Source organism: Heliconius melpomene, chromosome 7, assembly GCF_056956725.1.
Source record: "Heliconius melpomene rosina isolate 202511_hmr_F chromosome 7, ASM5695672v1, whole genome shotgun sequence".
Classification (NCBI taxonomy): Eukaryota; Metazoa; Arthropoda; class Insecta; order Lepidoptera; family Nymphalidae; genus Heliconius; species Heliconius melpomene.
In genome coordinates this window covers 9729372-9750739 of record NC_140395.1, presented here as the reverse complement: position 1 = coordinate 9750739, position 21368 = coordinate 9729372, and the positions used below count along the sequence as shown (strand labels likewise).

Here is a 21368-nt window from a genome sequence, read left to right as displayed (position 1 = left end):
AAGAAAGTTATGAATATTAGTCGTTCGTATGTATACTAGAGGCCCACTTGCGGCTTCGCCCGCGTACCACCTATAATTATATTATTATGCTGCATTTTATTTTTTTATATATATAAGATTTATTTTAAATCATTATAATTACTACTTTAGTTCTTAATAAATATTTTTATTATTATTACAATATAAATAAATACAGTGTTTATAAAACAGACAGAGAACGCAGTGTAACTTTAATAAGAAAGGTTCATGTCGGTAAAAATAATATAAACCTAAATATGCTACTCTATTCCAGCTATTTTGTCAGAAAAATATCTATAAGCTTTTCTTATTTCTACTTGGAAGTAGAGAGTAAATACCTAGAAGGAGTTATTTATGCCAACTGAATAAATATTTTTCAAAGAATACAGTCGATAGCACTTAAGTGCTGAGGGCGTTTAAATATAAATACTGAATGTGAGTTAATAATAACCCATTTGTAAATTGAAACTCGGTTCCAGCGACACGTCCGCCTAACGCAGATGTCCGGAAAATTAAATTTGCATTGTTTTCACTGTGCATTTGTTGTGCAATGAGATTTATGCGTTGCCTTTTGGTTTTGAAAATGGCTCCGATTTTTGTAGATTTAAATAAAAAAATCGATATCCTTTAAAAAATATATATAAAAATACACTGTACATGCACACTTGTAAATATGTACATATTTATGTAACTTTGAAGTTACGCTTTTTTTATTAGAATTAATACAAAAAGTCTAGATATAAAAGTTTAAATAGCTAGCTTTACGCTGTATCCTGCACATATAGGCACAGGATAGGTAAAGGGAACCTGGGAACCTTGTGTATGACACTTCGTTCCCATTAAGATACTTTACAGATTGTTTCGAGGCATTGCGTGTTGAGTTGCGGAACTCAAAGCCACTCTTTGCCTCTACACCAGATCGAAGAAATGAAAATATTAAATACTTCATTTTATCGAGTGGGAGGGAATCCTTATTAAATTTAAATACTAGATTTTCACAAAACGAAAATTACATAACGATTTTCTTCCAACGATAAAAACTCAAGCATATAAACAAAGAAGACAAATACTAAGTATAAGGAAAAACACTTACACAAACCACTACGATATACCTCAGCCTCAGACCAGAGAAAGCTTTTTCGCTTCGCTCATTTGAAATGTAGAAACGTTAACGAGTGTGTAATATAATACTTTTTAGCCTTGTTAGTAAAAGTGTAATGAAATGAAACGCCTTCTAAATAAAAGATGATTCTCATAAGAAGCATCCCGACTCCCGAATGGAACAGTAATGGCGGCCACTCAGAACCCCCGCGTTTAGACTAACTTCCTCTTGAATATTTAATGGCGGTTGCTTTGTTTGCTTATATTGAATCTAATTTTTGAAACGTAGACAGCCCGTCTGACCTCTGTCAGCGTCCCGCTACGCCAAAAATAATATCCAGGTTAAATCAAAACGTGTTAATAAAATACTGTTTTCTCATTTTCATTATTTGATTTGTTGATTTTCCGAATATTATATAATTTTTTCCGGTAATTTTTGGTTAAAGTGGCTGCAAATAGACATATCTGAGTTAAGTTACGGTGGTATTATGATAGGCTTTATGTGGTTCACTAAATCTTAAATAGAGGGATAACAAAATCTTTTGAGTGCAAAAATTTTAAATTTATCTAAAATTTCGCCATTATTACATTTAATGACTGTAAATAGATTACTTATTACGAAATACAAATAATAATAACATTTAGATAATTTAGATAAAAACATTAAAGAAAGTTTAATTTATTTTAGCTTCTCGCTGAATCCCGCACAAAGGCAAAGCAAAGTTAAAACACCCCGTTCTTATTAAAACACATCCGTTTCCTACTTTCCGCTGAATTATGGAGGCGGAACCCAACGCTGCTCTTAGCCTCGTTACCCGAGCAAAAAATGAAAATATTAAATATTTCATTTCCTCGAATAGGAATAGAACCCACAACCTGTCGCGTTTACAGTTGCACGCTTGTACCCCACAAATGCCCTCTTATTTAATTTGATATGCAAAATATTAAAATTCAAAATAGCCATCTGGGCTAGTAAGTGTCAAAAGGCACGGCCTTGACCGACTTGTAAAACCTATATAGCGTCTACCTCAAACCGCATACAATTTGCTTTTAACAGAAACACATGATTTACACTCGTCAAAGGATGTATGTATGTATGTACTTTGTGTATGTAAGTGAAATGTTGCCTGAAAGCTTTTATCGTGTCAGTATTGTCACAATTTTATATGGGTAAGTTGATAAAATCACTATATTTATTCTCTACTAATGGTGAACGTGTGGCTTCGCCCGCTTGTACTAGACAATTATTTATTTTCAATTTACTTTCTCTTTTTAATGACAATATTCATACACCGATAGTTAAAATTTTAAGCGAAGTTTGCAAAATAGAGTAGAGAAAACATCATTTAAATCGGTTAAACTATTTCTAAGGCGTTTCGTAAACTTAAATCTAATAATCCTCAAATTGGTACAGAAGCCTCGATGGGCGAATCTGAATGGCACTTAACCGATGTTCTTTTTTTTGTCAATTTCAATTTGTTATAAAAATAAATATGTAGACAAATATTTTATATTCCAAAAATATTTTATAATATTAATTCAGATATAGATAGATTAAATTATAAAATTTAAATAAAATATGAATTTCAAATATGAGAAATAAATTGAATGACAGTGTTGATTTGAACAAACGTAGTGTGGCATCAAAGAGATTTCAGTGTGGATGTCGTATAAAGCCAGCTCTTGGGAATTAAAACTAAATTGAATACCTTTTATTAAAACTAAGCCATATTATATTATTGAAACCGCACAATAAACCTATGTATTATATTAACCATATTAACCATAAATAATTTATTTATTTAAATCATTTATTTACATTTATTTATTTAAATCATTTATGATTGTGTATTAAAAACAAAATAAGAGCAAAAGGTTCAAACTCAGGAACGTGCGTAGGGGTAATTATGCAGTGTAGATATATGAAACAGCAACATATGTATAGAGAAGTATAAGTAATTTAAAATTTTATAAAAATGAAGACAATATAAAGCCAACACAAGAAATATATTATTATAATCTTGTTCCCTTTTACTCTGTAACTTTTGGTCTTCAGAAGTAAAACCTGAAACGGTGACCAGCATAGCATCATTATTAATGAAGGCGACACTTGTGTTATTTGCATAAAACACCAGCCGTCCCTTTATAATCCCTTTTAATAATTGCTAGTGAAATATATGATTTTGCTGTTACTCACATGAAAACTACTAATAAATTCTCTTTATAATCACAACGCTTATATAGTGTTTTCTTTGTTATACGTTTTTAGTCAGATATATTCTTATTCTTATGGTCTTACCACCGAGGACGCAAAAGATCGTGCAAAGTGGAGCAGGTTGAGTAGGAAGGCAGACCCTGGTAATAGCAGGGATTAATGCCAGGAAGAAGAAGAAGAAGTTAGATATATTCTTAAATCACATCTGAAGGAGATGGCTTAATATTTGTCAAAGAAACTCTACTCCTACTCTACTCTAACTCTCTCCTATTTGACGGTAATACAACATAAGTCTGCCAATCTCAATAAACCCTCCAACTCAGGTAGCACAATGTAAGAGTAACAAGATACGCCATCGGATGTCACGGCTTACTCCGCTCTACCGGTACATAGTCACGTTATTAATTCTAGAGTCTACTTTGTAACTTGAAATTGGAAAATTGCTGTCAGGTGCTATAATGAAAAGTATGTCGAAAAATATTTTTAGTCTATTTAGACAAAGTATTTTTCGATATGCCGTCGCCGGTGTAAATTCAGAACACAGCTGATATATTATATAACACCTTCAATAAAATACAGTATTAGATATACTTGTTTCTTTATTTTTTTTCAATCGGTTTAGTGCAATCAATCAGTTTAGTGCAACACAGTAATCCTATAAGGGTTCCGTTTTTTCCTCTTGAGGTACGGAACCCTAAAAAAATATGTATCTCATACAAATCATCCATTCTATATGTATTTCATAATTTCTCGATATGAATAAAATTTCCTACTCTTTATAGCTTCGCTATCATTGATTTCCGCATGGATTATAAAATATTACGACGCAAGCTTGTTAAAAGCTTTTCGAGAACATTTTAATGTGCTATTAAAGAGGCAAATTGATTTCACTTTAAAGTGATTAAAATTTTACAAATTATTTTACATGATTATATTTAAAAGATTTGAAACGAGCACTGCATATTTTAATGAAAACAAATGTCTAAATAACATATACACCTTAAAAGGTAATACATTTAGCTGTAATAATTTAAATGTAAGAAACTTACTGTATGATTAATTTAATGTTATTACCACTGGTGGATCTTAATAAATAAATAAATAAATATACATTATGAGACCAGTCCAGTGACGCAGAGTCGAGAAGGAGAGTTAGAACTATAAATGCGACTGGTTGTGGATTCGATCCTCTCTCGAGGAAATTAAACATTCATTTAAATGCGTCCAGAATTCACCGGAAAATGGGGAACAGAGTGTCTTAACACTAGATTTACTTTGCCTACCCTGCTGCTTGCGGATTACGGCTTCAAATTTATGCCTAAGCACCTACGTATATGTTTAAGTAATAAGAAATCACTCTTAACGTATATACTGTATACATATTTTATTAAGACATTAATAAAAGGATAATTGGTTTTATGATGTTTTAAGAAGAACTATTCATCTAAAATATACGACCAAAGCTTAAAGCCTGCCGTTACATGGAAGTTAGGTGCTGTAATTACCTTATCGTTAATATTCTGACCGCTCACGGGGACACCAAACGAATTTTACTTTTTATCAAAATTGTTACTTCCATTTTGCCTTTTCAAACACCGATTTCTTGAGAACTTACCTTTAGTTTGAAGAGACTGAAAGATTTTTAGCGTTGTTAAGCTTGTACGAAAAAATCGTAAATAATATGAGGTACTGAAGTACCTACTAAAATTTTTACAAGTAGTGAGAACTTTCAGTACAAATAAACCTTATTGACTGAAAATGGAAACTATGTTTATATTTTTTATCTGTAATAAAAATATGTATGGGTATTCAAATTGCTTGAAATAATTTTCGACGCAATTGTTAAATATTTATTATGAAAGGAAAACAAAGAGCTTAATTTTCGCATATCTCGAATTATTTAATTTTTAAGCAGCAATGAATGAAAATACTATTTATCTTAAATTTAAATGGTTGTTAAGTTATTGATATATTATGTTCATAAATATATCCTGTTTACCTTTTTAGTATAATTACACTACAAGACCTATGTAATGAGAAATGAAGTAAAAACTAATAACTTGAAGCACAAAATAATTGATATTAGTTTGTTTGGCCTCGACTACGATCATTAAAGAGTAATTTGCAGTGTAAATTAATACTATTTCCCATTACATGCTTAATATCGTTGCCTTAATTTTGTTTTTCTCTTCTATTTTTTATTTCATTAAGAATTACTCAAAAATAGAATTTATTTTCAAACTATAACTTAAACTTAAATTTATGGCATAGCAAAGAAATACATTTAAATAAACATTTAGCTAATTATCCTACAAAATTGCTTAGTAACTACAATAAAAAGAAATATCTACACAACAATAAATAATATAAAAGTTTTTAATTACTTTGTATGAAATGGCTAATAAAACTGAGAACAGATTAAATAGATTTCATTGGCAGTGTTTTAACGTTGATTGTTATAAATTCGACGCTTACACCCTATTGTGATATTAAGTGCCGATTTAAATTATAAATCAGCTGCAGGGTGTATTCCGCACACAGCGGGGTAGGTAGAGACAACGTAGAGTGTTAAAACACTCCCTTCCACATTTTCCGTCGAATTCTTGAGGCATTGCGTGTTGAGTGGCGGAATTCAACGCCGCGCTGCCTCGACACCACAGCGAATTTAAAATAAATTAAATAAATATTTCAATTCCTCGAGTGGGGATCGAACCCACAATCAGTCGCGTTTACCGTCACACACTAACTTTAAAGTATCAAAATATTTTACAATTGAGTCGAAATCGTATACCATTGGAAGTTTAATGTTAAATGAAAGCATTTTTACTAAAGTGAGATGTTTAATGGAAAAACTTTTAATGGGATTTGATGAACGAAACGCTTCTAATATAAATATCTTAAAAGCAATTTTCTCCGTCACGGAGCTCATTTCTTCTTCATCTCTTTGCATTGATATAATTCATGTGACATTCTATATAATTCTTTCTTTTTTTTAATTTATGATTTTCGATTGAGGCGTTATCTCTTGTTTTCTTAATGAAGGTCCTTCTTCGCACCGGTAGTCCAGAAGAAAACACTAGAGGGTGGGTGTATATGAAATATTCTAGGTACAGTGATTTATATCTATAAGAATATAGCCTATAACATATAGCCTTCCTGGATAAATGGACACTCTAACACAAAAGATAGTTTTCAATTTCAACCAGTAACTTAGTTTAGACTAGCGCGTTTAACCAATAGAACTCTTCAGCCTCATTTTATTAATATACATTTTTATAATTTCGCATATCGCAATAGACATAGCAGATAAGGAACGTGAAAACCTACCGTTCAGACACTCCGTTCCCATTAAGACACTTCCGTTCCCCACTGTTCGCCGAATTTTGGAGGCATGGCGTGTTCAGTGGTGTTTAACTCCGCGCTTTGCTTTGTAACCAGAGCGAAGAAATAAAATATTAAATATTTGATTTCCTTGAGCCCACTCAATTCTCAAATCGAACCCACAACCGTTTAAATTCGCACACTTGTCCCTATCGCCACGACAGACTTCGATATTAATATTATACATTAATTATTTATTTATTGTTTTCTAAACACATGCCATTAATTATTTCCATTCATTTGAAATATAAAACAAACGTAAATTCAATTAACATGTAATTTTAATTTGTAATTGGCTGTTGAATGTCAACATGAAGTTTAACAAGGTTGATGTCGCGTACAAAAATTAATGAACTTCGTCGTCCTTGCCCCAGGACTCACAATGTTTGCTTTTTCATCAAAGTCGTTATATTTACTTTTTACCGATCATAAAACGACGGGATACGTAAATAGATGCCTTAGGCTAATTTTACTAAATATTTAGTAAAATTAATAGAGTGTAGTGTTTTTTTAATGTCACGCTCACAGCAGATTGGGCAGAGGAAACCTAGTGTTACGACACACCGTTCCCCATTTTTTGCCGAATTCTGGAGGCATTGAAAGTTGAGTGGTGGAACTCAACGCCGTCCGCCATTTTCATAATACTACCTTTCCAGGGGCAAGTGTGCGCACGCATTCGTTTACCCGCAAACATAACCACAAATTACGCTTACAGACATCCTTGGGGATATGTGTTATACAAACGTTAATCAACCTACCTACCAGTACAATAGATCACGAATTCGCAAGTAACGGAGTTATGAAAAACTCTAAAAATATCTGTTACAAAACATAACGATATTCATATTTTATTTTCAAAGTTTCGAAATATTGCAAAACTGAAATATTACAAAAAAATTGTGCATCCGATAACAGGATCTCGTTTCGTAAAAATATTTTTTACGTAATTTACATTTTTTTAAAGAGTTCCTTCCATGAATAAAAATGTTATTTTAAAAAGAAATTAATATTCATTTTACCTAATATATAAGGTCAAAAGCTTATATTTTAGGTATCCATATGTATTATACAATATGTTAGTTGATCGTATTATTTTACAAGGTAGGTACAGGTATTTTTTTCTCTCTAAGAGCACCGACATAAATTAAAAGACAATGGCCCAAGTTTCGACTATAATGCCAGATTGGATAGATTAAGGGTCCGTATAAAAGAAGAAGCGACATTCGATGAGAAGAAATGGGTCACATTTTAGTCGTTTTCTTTCTTTGCCTGGCTATTTGCCTTTGTTCATTCTTAGAAACTTCCGATTCTGAGATTAAAGCTAGAAAGTAGGAATCCCTTAGTTGCGTCCGCTAACTTATCATATGAGGGACTGCTTTGAGATATATAATACGATTACCTATTTATAATAGATAATTTCCTTACTTAATTTTTATATTTATTAATTCCAATGGACCCTATTCACGTATATAGAGATCTTTTCCCGTGGGGGATTTGACTCTTTTGGGGTGGACATGGAACACCCAGGCCCTTATGTAATACTCATATAATAAATACATTAATTTTATATTTTTTTCGCCAGAAAGAACAAAATTTTTAATTTATGACTTTATGCAGTCAGTTATTGATCGCTCTCGGTGCTTAATTAAACATCTCAATAGCTATCTCAATACTTTTTTATATTCCTTAAAAAAACAGTAAAATGTACTATTGCACTCTATTTGACGACATTCTACTTGTCCTTTATGCTTAGAGAGTTTACAAATTATTTTCATTTGCCGGTTCATTTATGTAAAGTAAGGTGGAGAGGTCCGCCGCCTAACGCGGAAGGGGTCGAAAGTGGAAAACGAAGTAATATATCACAAGTCTGTTTTCCTAGTGCAGTAGAAATGCGTAAAGATACTTTAAAAAGATTATAATTTTTTTTTTTAAAGAATTAAACAATATTTGTTTTTAATAATTGAATACATAGAGTATCATCTTATTTCAATAATCCAATGCTGGAATTATTGAAGAAAGATTCATTAAAAATATTTATCATAAAATAAACAACACAAACTTAGTTCATCGTGCTGCTGTAGACATTAATTATTTCTATTACCCTGCTCTAGTAAAGCAGCAGTAGCACATAATGCGGCATTGTGCCTGTCTCTTATTGGGATGGGCACCAGACTATTCTGAGGTAGAATGGCCCACCCGGACCCCCCTATTCCTACGCCTATGTGGAGAACCGTCTCGACTCTTCAGGAAGAGAGTCGAGACTCTGCTACAAACGTAGGAAGGGTACATAGGAAGGGTAGCGTAGAAACCCAACCCTACAAATCAAGAAAAAGCTTGAAGCTGTTTTTTTTATAAGCCTAGTAGTAATAACTTACAGTTTTCATCAGCTAAAGTTGTAATTCTGACTCGCATGCAATAAACAAAGTGCGTTATGTCAGCACTAGCTTTAAATTACATCGAATGCGTTGACTAACTATAGGAAGATTGATGATTATAGCTGCCATTCCACATATACAGGATTCTGAACTCATCAATCAAGCGGAAATGTTTTCATCTGTAGTTGCATGCATGCATCGTGTTATATGTATGCGCTGCTCCTATTCAATTCTCGTTTGTATATTTCCACCTGTCACAGTCACAATTTTGAAATAGATATTGAATAGCGTATCTCGATTACTTTGGTTTTTTTTTTTAGTTCAGCGTTCGCTATTGATAAGAGTTTTTAATTTTTACTTTTTTTTTTATAATGTCAAAATGTTACTTTTTATTAATAAAATTTTAGATGAACTGGTCTTTTTTATTACATATATATATGACACGGATACGATATCAAGCAAAGGTAATATAGTATACTAAAACGTTCATAAACTAGATTATATACACACCTGCCAATTTATCATTGGAAAATGTATTGAATAAATGTCATATTGTCAAAGGACAATAGGGACCAATACATTGGGAAAAAATAAGATATGTTTTAGGCAGTCGCTTCGTAAATATTGTTACAGAAGATAAAAATTCATGCATAAAAGAAACAAAGGTTATGCCGAAGCTAATATTATAATGTCCCACGTATATCTCCGACCCTTTTATCCCTTTAGAGCGCCACACGAGCCTGATGAGCTATAAGATGAATGGCTCATAAGATCTCTCTCTCGTCTACTCATAATCTTGGGTTATATATTAAGTTGAAGAAAAATTAATATGAATACATTTACTGAAGATGAAGCTACTTTCTTTCTGAGTTTACCTTATAAATGATGCTGTCTCGAATCCGATGTAAATTGTTCCTGAAAGAGAAAAAAATATTATAATTTCCATTTGAAACTTCGCTTGAAATGACAGGCAAGTATTGGATGCTTAATAGTATTCTATCTGTCAATAATTTAAACAATATCGATTAATCATCTACTTTACTTTTAAATTATGCTTAAGAATAACAAGATTTTTTAATAAAATGTTTTTTTTTGCTATATTGCTAATCTTGCTTTCAAAAACAAAACATACACATATAATATTAATATAGAAAAATACTGTTGGATTTGAAATACAATTGAAAAATTAAATAACATAACCTAAGAATTTAACTTCGTGCATGTGATATTCCATGAAAATAAGATACTTGCATTTAAATATAACTAGCACCTGCTCAAAGAGATAATATAGGTAAAATTGATGTGATTTTCTTGTTCTTATAAATTACAGGTAGATAAGTGGTGGCAGGTTTTCAATGATGTTTAACGGCCGAGAAGAATTCACCTCACGTAATCCGCCTAATGGTGCCACGTTTAGCAATTTAGATATCGAGGCTCCAAGCCCTTGGAATTTATCAAATAAGAAAAATATAAAAGTATCGTTATAAGAATAGTTTTACATTTAAATATAGGTATTACATTTATATAAAAGTTTTATATAAGATTCTTAGAATAATAAGGATTTTACAAGGACCTTAAATTACATTGGTATTATAATAAAAAGCTAAGTAAAATGAGTGTATATACCAAACCATACATACATACATATACATTTTTTGAGGCATTGCGTATTGAGTGATGGAACTTATCGCCGCGCTTTGTGCAAAATTTCATAACAGGAGGCCCACGGAAAATAACCTATAGATTTTGATTACGCGGTGAATTTAATACAAAATGCGGCAAAATCGATGCATAAATGCTCCTATTTTTTGGTTGTGTTGACTCAGAAGCATGATTTTTTCTGTGTTTCAAGGCAAAGATATTATTTTAATGTTGAAACCTCCACGCGATTTCAAGATAAATGGCTTGGTAGACGGACAGGTGATAAGGGTTCCGTTTTTACCTTTTAAGATACGGAACCCTAAAAAGAGAAAAGAAGAAGAATTATTAATACAAAAAAAATATAAGTATACAGTTAATACACACGTATCTCATAACAGGACATATGAGCATCAATGAGCGGTCACAATACACACCGTGCGTATTCAGAGGCGACCGACGTTCGGCCGATTACAAGCCACGAGTCGGCTTTCACTATTATTGGGGCACACGGGACGCCCGGTGCTTACCAAAACATGTGTCCAACGAATCGATAGCTCCTGGACCTCGTGCCTGTATAGCACAAATTGTTAAAGGATCTATGTTGTTTTATATGGCATACAGTTTAAGAAAAAAAATATTATAAAAGAGGCTGAGAGGCCGTCGTGGACAGGGGCACAAACAAGCGTGTGACTGTAAACGCGACGGTTGTGATTTCTATTCCCACTTGGAATAATGAAATTTAATATTTTCACTTCCTTGGCAAAGCGCGGCGTTGCCCGCCACTCAACAAGCAATGCTTCAGGAAATCGGCGAAAAGTGAGGATCGTAAGTAAGTTTAATGGAACACTAGGTTCCCAGGTTCTCTCTACCTACCCTGCTATTTGTAGGATTCAGCTTGCAACTAAAAAATTATAATATTACTTTAGTTTCTACTAAAGTATTTTTGGGGGAGACGTCTGAAATGTCACGCGAAGGAGGCTTTCTATTTAAAGTCTAGTTGTCGCTTCAGGCTGAAAGTAGTTTATCACGATAATTTAATGTTTCAAATTAAAGTATAAAACAGAATGTTATATCTAAGTCTAAGTGTAAACTAAATCTACTCTCGTAGACTTAAAATATAGAGTAGAAAAAAATCTATATAGAAATTATAATTTGATTCTATATAAATTTTACATAAATATATATGTTTTAAAACAACTATTTAATGCATTATTATTGTTATTTATTTTTTAAATTAAGAACACATTTAAAATACCTTATAAACCACAAAACTATGTTCCCCTTAGCGTGAATTGAAGATAATTGTACGTGTAAAGTTACCTCGAAACTTTTATGGAAGGGTTACTTTATTACGGAACGTAAATGAGAGAGTTTAATTAGTTTTAATGTCCACAATTACACAAACATATAGAAACAACATGTTATTTCCTTTGTTTATTTGTAAATACTATGTAACAATAAAAAGTACTAAGTGTTATTTTTTTTTTTATTTATTTTAATAATTTATTTAACGCACAAGTTAGTATAATTGAGACCCTCGTGGCGCAGGGGCACAAGGGTGTGACTGTAACGCGACGGTTGTGGATTCAATCCTCACTCGAAGGAATGAATTATTATTTATTAAAATTTTGCAGCTTTTCTGGCATCAAGGCAAAAGCCCGGCGTTGAGTTCTGCCACTCAACACGCAAGGGCTTGACAAATTCGACGGAAAGTGGAGAACGGAGTGTCTTAACACTATGTTCGCTACCTACCCTGCTGTGTATCGGATTCCCTGCTGGGTATGGGACGTGAAGCTTTTAATCTGATTTAATCTGATTTTATTTATTTTAGGTTAGTATAAAAATTCTAAATATAAATGTAGGTTGCTTAACAAAATTTAATATGAATAACTTAAATAGGGCAACGTTATTGAGCTCATATTTTAGTCAAAGAGGAAAATATTGAAAGCGTTCTTACTTCTAAAAAGTCACAAGTAATTGAATGAATCATTACGTATTCACGAAAATTTAAAAAAAATGAGCAATTAGCAAATGAGGCTTTTGATTTGCTACGCCAACTTAATAATTAAAACACACTGAAATATTTAAATTAATTTTGATAGCTGTTTAACTCGTACTACATTACACTGACAGCGTTACTTGACGAATAATGAATTCATTAAAACATGAGGCCAGTCATGGCGTAGGTGCACAAAGAGAGCACACGTTCATATAAGTAATGGTTAGAAAAAACCTTTGGACAAAAGCAAATTATTAAATAACTATTTCCCTTTTGTTAAATATCTCTCTGTTAAATTATTTATATAACAGTTGCAAGAGAAAATTAAGTTAAAAAATTTAAGAAATAATCAAATTCAATCAGCTTCACCCTGTATCCCGCACGCAGCAGGGTAGGCAGAGGGAACCTAGTGTTAAGACACTCCGTTCCCCAATTTCCGCTGTATTCTGGAGTCATTGCGTGTTGAGTGGCGGAACTCTACGTCGCGCTTTTGCCTCAACACCAGAGCGAAGAAATGGAAATATACATTTAAATAAATATTTTATGTCCTCGAGTGGGGATCGAACCTACAACCAGTCGGTTTTACAGTCACACTCTGTGCGCCTGGGCCACCGCTGGCCTCAATAAAATGTAAGGTTTAGTAAAATCAGTAGTAAAATCAGTAATAACATGCATATCTAAGTATATCGTAAATTTTCAAGTAATTGTATCGTTGGATTTACGACAGAGATAGAGGCGCCTCACTACAATGGCCTAACCCAAAATGCTTATTTACACGGAAAGCCTGTTACCTTTATGTAAAATTACAGGACTTATTCTCTTTGTAAAAAATGTTATTTATATAAAAAAACATTGCCTACGTAAATTAAATAAATATTTTATAAAAATAATAACTTACATTTGTACTATTGTACTATCTTTTTTTAAAAAATAACAATGTATATAATGTATGGCTTTTCTAAGCTCTTTTTTAAGCCAATATTAAAAAATTAAAGTACAAAAATATTTATATTTATTGTATTTTCTTTTATACAGGTAAGTACAACATATTACTTACTATATTTTCTGTTTAAATTGAACCCGACAGAAAGCTGCGACAAATCACAGGCGCTTTATTTCTATGATAGAACCCGACGACCTTTCATTTACATACACTTTGCCTAACACCCATAAACCTCTTTCTTAACGTTGAAAAACATTTTGTATTGCACATTCACTATAGGAACTTCTGAGTAGCTTGAAAAGGCTCTTTAAATAAATTACTAAAAAGTGACACTAAAGTAATTTGTGTACTTTAATAATCGAAAATTATGTTTCTAAATATAGAGCAATGAGAGAAATATGACATAACATATAAAATTGTGTTATAAATTTTGGAATATTAATTTATTCTATCAATTCATTTTAATTAAATATATATACTTAAAGGAAATTGAGTATTTGTTAAATAATACCATTTATGCAATCAAATAGCTCTATCAAGAATAAAAAAGTGAAAGTTTACCCAAAGTGTAGAAAAGTGCCACTATAAAAATGAATAGATTCCATAATATTTTAGTCGAATTCGAAAGGGGCAATCAATATCGATTTAGTTCAGTCGCAATAGAAAAGTAATGGTGGAAATGAAAAGCCCTTTTCCACGTGGACGAGAGCGATAAAAATCGTCCGATCATCGCCAGCCCGGACACAGGGCGGGACGGCGTTTCGATTACAATTTTGATTGTTACAGCACTTTACCCTTGACCAGATGCGGACACTGTCGAACGAATATTAATGAATGAACTCAACTTACTCACTCAACACGCAATGCCTCCAGAATTCGACGGAAAGTGGAGAACGGAGTGTCTTAACACTTGGTTCCCTCTGTCTAAACAATAGGGTTGTTTGCGGGATACAGCGTCAAGCTGATTGAATTTATATAATCAAAATGAAGACCTTCATTAGATGCCTCGAAAAATTCCGTGCAAAATGAGGAACGGACTACATTCTCTCTACCCTGCTACATGTAGGCTTGAAGCTGTTATTTTTTAATTTAATTGTTAGTTTGTGATTTAAGTCCGTCTTCATATTTACTTTTGAGGACTTGGAAAATTCATTATAATAATAAAATAGAAGATACAATTTCTGAGTGTTAAATAAAAGAAGGTGTGGAAAAACAGCCTCGAGAGATTTTTCTTTTTGTTTCAGAATAAATGCGCGACACAATGAATAAAAATTGTATTCCGAGCAACGGCAACGCAACGGTACAAAGCTTCCAGCGAGAGCTAGTCATTTCTTTTGTTTTTAGGTTTTCCATTAAAATTTGTTATAATATAATATTTAAAACTTTTACATCAAAACTTTACTTAATTAAATATTTAAATATTTTCTAGTGTTTCTTTAAAATAATACATATAAAATTTGATTAAAAAAACCTAACCTAAACGAATGTGGTTTTAAAAAAACATTAATAAAAAAAGTAAACTCAAATTGCATTAGTAAAATGATTGAATTGAAGTCATAAACGTTGTTAATGACATTAATGAACCACATTTAAATTCTAAATGAAGTTCTAAATTATTCATACCAGTCGGAGCTGCCGTCTGTGTCGCATTTGATTCTCTCAATTAGGTGTCTTAACAGACCTTATCAGAATAAATAAGAAATTTGCGAACAAAGTCCCGCGGCGAAGTGTTCGTAAAGCAAGCAGGTCATTAAAGTGAACAATTGAGGCGACGTAGATTGAGATTTCAGAATCCATTTCATGATCTAAATCGGAAATCGGAACCTCACGTACATTCGCTGGGTTTTAATGATTAGAAATTCCACGGCTATAATATATCTTTCGGGGTAAATTGAGGATTTTTTCTTTTCTTGGCCTATTTTATTTTATGTTTTTAAATAAATAATTAATTTATGGTTTTTTTAACGAGAGATACGTAAATATTGGTGATTGTTTCATTAATATTTTCTAATGATCTTTGAAACAATACAGCTTTAAGTTGTCTTCTTATTTTATCAAAAAAGTTTAATTATAAACAATATATAAAATATTTTTCTTATAAATTACCTTTAATTATTTTCAATGAGTATATTTGTTTAGCAAATATCCTAATTGTTATCATGCATTTGAACCAGACAATGAATAATAAATAATGTTGAATGTGACAACATCTTTTATCTTCTAGTACAAACATCCTAAAGTAGATTTCCCATAAGAACACTCGTAAGGGGGATCACGTTCACTTTATATGAACAGATTAAAACGTACAAGAACTTCTGTGTACCTCGCGGTCTGTATAAATCTATTTTGATCTAAGTTTCTAATACGTATAACGTGGACTACATTTCAATCATTAGAGTCGATACAAAATATGAGAATATTATAAACACAGTATTTCAATTTTTTTCTACTAAATAAGTTTTAGGGAACGGATATTTAAAGAGTTCTAAATTAATTTTTTACCTTATATCTTAATTAATTTTCGAATAATCCGTATTATATATAAAAATGTAACTTTTATATATATTATGTACAAGTCTTATTTAGTAAATAAAACAAAAGTGACAAAGATTTAAAATATTTTTAAGTACACCCACCCCTCCAAAGATAAGCCTACTTTACTGTCTGGAGTATCAGGAGCCACTTAGCCTTATCTCTTTATTCTACCTTCAGCCGAACATTAACAACATGCTGCTCAACTCTCAACTTAAAATATGGCAGTCGTAGCAACAAAAAATGTTACTTACTTGAGACCTTAATTGTAGACATCAAAAATATATACCAGTGGACCATTGTAAGTAATTTAGTACTTTTATTTTCTTTTTAGAATATCTATGTTTTTAACACTAGGTTTCCCCTGCCGGCTGCGTGCTATACAGCGGGAATTTAATTTTAGTTAGTTGTCTTAATGCACAAATGCGTACTATTTTATTATTTATAATTTATTTATGGTAACGAAGTATAAGTTTCAAAACGTTAGCTTTCCATGTTTTTAGTATGAAGTTGGTGTTTAATCTGCACAAGACTAGAACTGTAACTTATAATAAGTTTTCAACCGTAGCGAAATGTACAATACCGTGCTCAGCTCAGCATGGAATTATAAAGGTGCATCTAAGTTTCTTCACAAACTATTAACAGACTGGAAATGTTTATCTTAGTAATTACAAACTTCTAATAAAGGGATCTCTTAAATGTGAAAAGAAGAGAAGCACTAAAATGATTTTACTCGCAAATACTCTTTCCTCTTTGTATACTACGTTGAAAACAAACAAAAATCTCTTATAAAGTGTTTTCATCGTTTTTATTCCTTGTATAAGCTGCTAGCTATTTTATTAAATAAAACTCCACGGTTGCGATTAAATGAACCGCAGAATTTTAGTCTCGACAATAATTAAAACTAGTACTTACTCAAAGGGCCCCCACGGTAATAGTCATAACCATGTATATCATTCATTATATTCTTTACCTTAGAAAAATAGTTTAACGATATCCTTAATTTTTGGTCAAGCTATAAATGGTATGTTAGACATTTCATTATAAATGAAAACATTTTACTATTTACTCTAATGCGTGAAAGGATAAATTAATGTAAAAATATTTGTTCTAGAAAATGTAAAAATTTTGCTTATATTATACAAAAATATATACATACAACAAGTATTACGTAATCTCTTTTAAATAAAAAAAATCCATAATTAGATATCTAGGGAAATCATTTTAGTGAAAAAATAACTGTGTCTACTCCACCCATTGGAAAGCTAAGGTCGGATCACATTTGACCACCTCTAGTGCCTTTGCTTCATCCAATAACTTTCACATCACTATTGCCACAGTATAGCCAACATATTAAAAAAAATATATCATACAATATTATTAAAATAACAGGAAATATCACAAAGGTTGTACTGTGTAAACATTAACCGTATGAGAGAGAAAAGCGGCCGCTCACAAATCACTGTCATCTGATAAACGTGATCTATTCATTGATATGCTTAAATAAATTTACATAAAGCAAAAGTAAGGGGACTGGAAACTTGCTTAATGCCTAAGCTTATTTCGGGATCACTGGCAAGGGTCTCTGTCTTAAGAAAAAATACCTATAGATAAAAATAATTCATTTTAAAGAAGTATATATACTTTGTGAAAAATAGTGTAAAATAACAGTCAAATATATTTAAATAATTTGAATTATGAACTCTCTGTATCGTTACAATACAAACACTTCACTCTTTTAAAGCTAATGGGATCGAAATTATCGCAATTTTTTATTTCAGGCTCACAGGCTTAACTTGCTTTTGTTTCTTTTTATACAATTTTTATTTCAATTGTAAAAAAGTGACATTAAATGTTATTGTTGTTATAAAATAAGAAAAAGAAACTAGAATCTCAATATTTACAAATAGCTACAGTATACATTTTTTAATGTTATTAATAATATTTACATCGTAAGATGGTTTCATTACTTTAAAATATTATACAGGTACACACGGGGTATTTAGTATATTACTCCAAGTCATACTTTATAGCCATACCACTTTATACCCCACGTAGCTTAATAATTCAAGCTCCAAAACTTAGACCGTATAACGGATTATAGAAATTACTTGGTGTTTGTTGGCCTCCTACTAATCGTATTGAATTGTTTCTCTTTGTTTAACTGAATAATTCATTAAATATCAAGGATAAATAAAAAATATACATTTTCTAGTTAATGTATAATTAATCCAAAACATTATATTATAATAGGGAGAAAGAAATAAGACTAGGAAATATCAAAATGGATGCAATGCATGATTTAAGGTTATAGTAATATTTGTGACAAAAACAAATATTAATTATAATATTGAAGTACCGGATATATAAGTTATTAAGAGAAATAATTCCAAATCTATTTAATAAATCATTAAAAAATAGATTAGTGGGTGTATTCATCGGACCTGTGTTAGTCAAAGTTATAATCTAAATAAATAATGTACTAAAAGTTGAGAATAAACTGGAAAACCGTAATACGATATCTTAAATAAATATATTAAATTATCAAACGACGTACGGGTGCTTATATCAACAATACATTATCTAATATGGCAACACATTCAACAGGTAAACCGTTGTAGTGACTGACATCCGTCAAGGGAACGTGCACAGCTACGGCGCGCTACGGAGCGCTAGTGCGGCGCGTGCGGCTACGACGCGCGAGGGTGGGCGGGGGCCACTCCGCGCCTCTGCGTACCCGGGATAGGTCCTACTAAGGAATAGGGCTACTTACGGGAGCGCCGGGCTACGGGGCGACGGAGTGCCGATAGATCAACACTTGTGACAGCGTGTGAGGCCGCGTGGCCGGGCTGCGGCAGACTGTTGCTCCCGGGGCCGCTTCACTTGTTACGTGCCACCCGCCGCCCTGCACGACGCCCCCCGCGCTCGCCCGCCGCGCCCCGGTCACGCCGTGCGACTCCCCCGGGCGCGCCACCCCGCATCCGCTCACCAATATCACGGGTCTTTCACTTTGCAACGTCCTTACCTTACCTAGGCGAGGTACATATCAAAGTCTACCTTCCAAATCGAAAACGCTTCAAAACCTTTTGAATGAATATCATTCATTCAAAAGGGTTGGCTTGATGAATTATATTAATACTGAAAGCTTCCTTGTTTTTATATTAATAAGTCTGAAATACCGACATCCTCCTGAAATTTGCTAAATGTACTCTATAAAATATTATATATGCAAAAATTTCTTAATTCTCCTCAAAGGCTCCGTTAAAAAGAAAAACATCACCAAATGGTCGTTAACAGTTAGGTAATACATTGAAAATGAACATTACTACTTATTCTTGTAATTTTTTTACTAATTTTTTTTTTTTAAATGTATTATAAGATATAGTGGTCAAACATTATCGCTTTTCACTACAAACAATAAATTAATCATCTATCTGTGTGAAATTTCAAATAGTAGGTAACAATATAAATTATTTAAAAGCGACATTTCTTTTAATCAGCTTTAAAATACCCCCCATGAGTCATGCCATATCGAGCTTAACCTTGACTCAAAGATTAAGTAGGGCACGACCTGCAAGGATACTATTGCAGTAAAAAGAAATGGACAAAATTTCTAGTAAGTTAATTATTTTACGCATATAATGTTTTTTTTATAAACAACATTTAATTTATAAGTTTCAAAAATGTTCTATTTATAGACATTTTCCAATATAAAGGCATTTTAATAGACTGCTCCCCAAAAGCTCCAAAACTTAGATTGTGTCCAGCACGAGATTTAGATGTTGATCTTATTATTATCAGTCTACAAGACTTGCAAAATGATAATAATAATTTAGTGATAAAATTGTCTTTATATGCCTGTATAAATGAATCTATTACTGTGAGTTAGAGCACAACTTCTTCTAACAGTGTTAGATGAAAACTTAAACGTTCGATTAATAGGGTAAAATCACTAAGTTTGCTGACTTAATTAGTTACCTTCATGTGTGCCCTGTGAACTTCGCTAGAGTCATTTTAGAGGAAAACTTCTGTGTCACTTATAACTACGAAGTTTCTAACTTGAATGATTACAACTAGGCAATGTTGACTAATGGCCCATATTTTAAAATAAGAACACAAAATTGAAATAGATTAACACTACTATTTACAGATTAACAATAATATCACTGTCACTTTTAAAAATTGAAAAATTATAAAGAAAAATTACGCCAAAAATGTTAGTTTTTTTCCTATAACATTATTATTAACCTTATATAAATAATTATATTTTTTAATGATGAAATGATTAGTTCTCATTAGTTACTATTACTGTTATTCATAAGCTTGACGACGACGAGCGAAAATAAAAAAAAATATTAAACTAATTAATAATTTAATAATGAAAATTTTGTAATAAAAAATCTATTTCAGTGTAGCTACTCGCATCAATATCGTAAATGTTTATCCTTTGTGAGATTAAATGTTAAAATAGTTTTGTTGAACCGTTATTAACTGCGCTGCGATGCTACAACGTATTCCTTTGAGTTTTTAAATATTTAATCAAGTTTCTAAAAGCATCGCTAGTTTTACTTAATTAAAGTCCATTAATCTAAATTAATTTACTGTGGAAACAGATTAAATATAAAAAAGTGAAAAATAGCTAGAGTTAATGTCATAAAATACAAGACGAGTACATAATTAGATATACAGAATATTAGATAAAAGAGAAATTAAAAGAATTTTTATGTAAATAATTATATTTAAAAAAATATATTTTCTATTCATATTTGTATATTAATTAGGATAAAATAGATGAATTAAAAGATTTCTTTCAAAAGAAATCGCTGATCCTTTTGAATATTTAATTAGAACATTCCTTTATAAGGCAGCACGCTCTTCAATTTATATATGTGATTCTTTTGATCCGTATTTGATCTCTGAATTTCTTATAATATTAAATATACCTACTGGCATGCTATTTATTTTAGGGTATTTGTAAATATTAAGTCCATATATATGAAATTGGTAGAAACAAAAAAATCGAAAGTTTTTCAATATATATGTCGGAGAAGACGCGTAGTAGGTATCACAAAAAAAACGATGTCCTGACGTTCCTCCGACGATATCCTGGTCTTTGGTTCTACTCATATGTTTAAACATAAATACTTTTAGCAAGATAGTTAC

At 31.7% G+C, this 21368-nt stretch overlaps 1 protein-coding gene across 3 annotated transcripts in view; it reads right to left on the bottom strand.

Annotated features, from left to right (window-relative positions):
• Positions 1-19077, bottom strand: part of Fife (regulating synaptic membrane exocytosis protein fife) — a 99944-nt gene extending 80867 nt beyond the window's left edge. For all 3 annotated transcript variants that reach the window (XM_085188678.1, XM_085188681.1, XM_085188682.1), the window contains exons 1-2: positions 18979-19077; positions 9966-10005 (exon numbers count right to left, since the gene is read on the bottom strand). The gene's annotated coding sequence lies outside the window, so the exon portion shown is untranslated. The remainder of the gene's footprint in view (positions 1-9965; positions 10006-18978) is intronic.
• Between the last annotated feature and the right edge of the window lie 2291 nt (positions 19078-21368).